Source organism: Mandrillus leucophaeus, unplaced genomic scaffold, assembly GCF_000951045.1.
Source record: "Mandrillus leucophaeus isolate KB7577 unplaced genomic scaffold, Mleu.le_1.0 Scaffold1275, whole genome shotgun sequence".
Lineage (NCBI taxonomy): Eukaryota > Metazoa > Chordata > Mammalia > Primates > Cercopithecidae > Mandrillus > Mandrillus leucophaeus.
In genome coordinates this window covers 328,646-332,518 of record NW_012101154.1, presented here as the reverse complement: position 1 = coordinate 332,518, position 3,873 = coordinate 328,646, and the positions used below count along the sequence as shown (strand labels likewise).

The window sequence follows — 3,873 nt, the reverse complement described above, 5'->3', positions numbered from 1 at the left end:
TGCTTTAGAATCTCAGAGAGGTTGTCCACGACAGCACTTCTCACACTTTAGCATGCATCTCCTTGGATCTGGTTGAATGCCCACTCCATCCCAGAGTGGGGCCTGGAACCCTGCATTCCTAACAAGCCCAAAGCATACTTTCAGGCTCTGGTCCAAGTCTCTCATTTTGGAGGTGAAGGAAACAGAGGCTGAGAGTGTTGATGTGAGTGGCTTGCAAATCCTGATTTTGAAGCTCCCGGACTAATGACAATCACATCCCTTGCCCTTCAATCTCTTTTCTGATGGCCACCCTAACCTGGAATCCTAAACGAGAGGCATGGCCATGATAGTATCTCTCTCCTGTTTCCCTTCTGAGTGTTGTCCACTGCTTCCAGCCTATTCCCATCTGCCTTGTCCTGACTTGAATCACCTTCCTGCGGAAGGGCCCACTTTTCAGAAACCCCTGGTTCAGAAGGGTTTCTGAACCAGGACCTACCTTTTCCCTATCAACAGCTCCCTTTCCTGGTTCATTCCATTCCTTAATATGTATCAACTCAATTTAATAAGCAAGTGTTTATTTAGCAATAGAACTGGGTCAGACCCTATCATGCCCTTGAGGGGGAAGGCAAACTAGAAACTGTGATTGACTTCACAGATAAGACAATTAAATAACAGGATATATAAGTGAGCAGAGACCTTAGTGACTCCCCAGCTCAGTTCCTCATTTTATAGGTAACGTTTAAGAGAAATGACCCAGTCCTACTTTCAAGGAGTGTGCTATGTGCAAGGAGGTGCACATAGCATAGACCCATGGAAGAGGAGGGATCTGAGAAGGACTTTGAAAAAAGTGTAGAAGAGGCTGTGAGAAAACAAGGCAGGTGTCCTGACTGAGGACAGGAAGGAGGCATTGTGATGGAAATTGGGCCCCATTTTCTTGGAGGATTGGCAAGAGGACCTGTGGATGGGGTGGCCCACACAACTGCCGGAACCTCAGGCAGTTTTCAAGCAGATTGACCTTCCTGCTGGAACACAGCAGATGAGGTGAGGTTCTCCTCTATCCAGGTCTGTCCTTAGCGCCTTATGCAGGGTTTAACTCCCATGGACATAAACAGGGTGTATGTCTGGGGTGCTTTGGGGATTAGGTCCCATGAGCACAGGGACCTGGAGATGCTTCGTCTAGAGAAGGGAAGGCGTTTGGTCTGGGAAACATGGGAGTCATGTTTAATATTAGATAGGCAGTCACATGGGATATTTAATTAGCACTGTGGAATTTAGAGAGAGGCAGGTTTCACTTCACCGTTGGGAAGTACTAGGTTCTAACACACCTCCCTGCCCTGGAAACAGATTGAGCTACCACAGGTTGAATCCCTTGGGAGGAAGGAATTTCAGTCCCTGAATGTGAACAGCTGAGACTGGATGAGAACAGAGATGTCAGATGCCCAAGCTTCTGTGTCCACTCCCCGAGAGTCCACTAGGGGAAGCCAGTCATCATGGTAGCCTCATGTTCATCTTCATGTCTGAGGTTCAGCCCCAGAGCAATTTCCCTGTGACCGTCTGGCTGGGAGACATGTTTCATTTGCCTCCCAGAGGAACAGGCACCTCATTGGCCTCCCAGAATAGATCCACATCCAGAAGAATGTAATGGAGACAGGCAAGAACACAGAAGATTGCATAGGTTTAGGAAAGAAGATGGCAACAAGGTTCTGTTGGGTTGCATCTGAGGAATCTTAGGTACCTAAAAAAATAGGTCTGGAATTAAAATAAGATGTTAGTGTTGAAGGTATAGAAATGGGAGTTAAAATGATGGCATGAGGCTTATCTAGGGAGCTCATGCAGCTCCAGATGAGTGTGGACTGAATGTCTGGTAGGGTTTTGAGGAGGATGAAGTGAAAGTGGAATTTAGCCACGATCAGCCCTTAGAGTCGGCTGGAGCCCTGCCCTGGCCAGCTGTGTGTCCTTGGGTATGCCAAGGTGAAGTTTCCTCTTCTGCATAACAGTGAGATTGTCCACAAGATATTTAAGGTTCTTCTAGCTTAGACACTACAGAATTTACATCTTAAGATTTTAGGGATTCAATTCAAATTCCAATCCAGAAGCAGATATCAGGGCTGATCTGGGCCACCTCAGGAGAATAGCAGGGTCAGTGTCCAGAGGGGCTGGTCCTGGTGGGAGGGCCTTGAGGAAGCGAGACAGAAGAGAAGGATAAATGTGATTTGAGGTGGGAAAGAAAAAATCGGACTGTCCTCAGTCCCTTCAGTCAAGCATTGCAGAAGCTGTGTCTGCCTGCCAATTGTCTGACAATCAGACTGAGAATGTCCCCACAGGACCTCACGGGGGTTGCCTGGTCCATGTTCCACAAAGCAGGAACAACTGCTGGTTAATTATGCAGACACAAGGTGACGAGTGCAGCTGTCTCTAGAGTTAACTCTCAAGGAGCTGCAACTTTTACAGTTAGCTCCCAGTCAAATGTGGGGGACAGGCTTTTCATGGTCCTAGGAGAAATAGGTCTACTGGGCTTGTCCAACCCAAACCCGGTCCCCTCTATCGCCCCCAGGGTTGCTTGGCCTTGCTTCCGCCATGCCTGACACTGGCTTTCTTCTGGGAGGAAAGAGCTTGCTCTGTTGCTGGCTGTGTGGAACACAGAGGGAAGTGGCAGACAGTCTGGGCCCAGCACTTGGGTATCTTGCTGTAGCCATGCGAATCATCTCTCCAGTTCAGACCTGCCCCTGGGAAAAAGAGCCCAGACCTCATCACGAATGCTTTCTTCGGAGAAAATGAACAGCTGGAGAATGCTCCTGATCAGGAGGCCTGAAGGATGCTGGGATGCAGCCTTCAAGATGGAGCAGTCAGGATGCCAAGTATCCCTCTCGCCCAGATCCTAAGGCACTTTTTCCTACTGATCCATATTGGCCTCAGGAGATGTCTCGACACAGCACCCCAGTCAGTGGAGGTGCCACATAAGATGATCTCTTAATCATCTCTAAACTAGAGAGTTAAACTCAACACTAGCAAACGACTTTGGGTTTATGTATGTGTCGTGTTTCGTCTGGCAACTGCATGGAATCATCTCTAAATATCACGTCTACAGTTGGCAGGAGTGGCATGTATAATACAAAATGTCTGGTGGCCCTATTGTCAGAAAACCTGTATAAAAGTAAATTCACAAATGGTTTTTTTAGAACTGATGACAAAATGTTACTCGTTATCACTTTTCTACTTAATTTCCTAAAAGGGCAATTTGAAATCACACTGAGATTCTCACAGTTTTGGTTGACACTCAAGTAAATTGCAGCTACTTATCAAGCACTTTTGAATGAATACATGAAGAATGAACAAAATGAAAAGCTCTTCTGTTGCCCTCAGTGTCACCGGTGTTCTGTATTTCTTCCTGAAACCTTTCCATTGCTTTAAAAACCTTTCTAAAGTGAAAGCAATCTCTTTATAAGCTGCAACATACTGGTGATGAGTTTTTACTGTGGAAACATTCTCTATGCCAGCAAACCAAATCACCCACTCTCTTTTCCTGGGAAGCACATCTTTCTCAGAGCAGAGCTTTGCAAAAAGCAGAAACCAAAGCTTCCACGAGGTGATAGTTACAGCTGCTGTCTCTTCCTGTTGCCTCTGGTGCCAAGGTGCATAGGGGTAAGGTGGCAAGGCCTAACCTAGGCAGAACTTGTTGGTCATTATCTTTGCAAACTGACTTTCTGAACAACTGTGGTTTATTTCACTTTGGTGTATTTCTACTCACCTCTTCTCTAGTACGTTTTCCTTCCTAACTGTGTTTGCTCTGACTTATGGTAAGATCTGAATGTAGTTTCCGAGATGCTCTATAGGGTCAACAATGGGGTGTGTTGTGACGCTTGATATAAATGCATAACCAGACAGCATGTGGCA

At 46.5% G+C, this 3,873-nt stretch overlaps 1 long non-coding RNA gene across 1 annotated transcript; it reads left to right on the top strand.

Moving 5' to 3' along the window:
• The first annotated feature begins 686 nt into the window (after positions 1-686).
• On the top strand, positions 687-3,335 carry LOC105533660. Its single transcript, XR_001005149.1, has 2 exons — positions 687-1,020; positions 2,534-3,335. It is a non-coding gene; the product is annotated as an uncharacterized LOC105533660 (long non-coding RNA).
• The last annotated feature ends 538 nt before the right edge of the window (positions 3,336-3,873 follow it).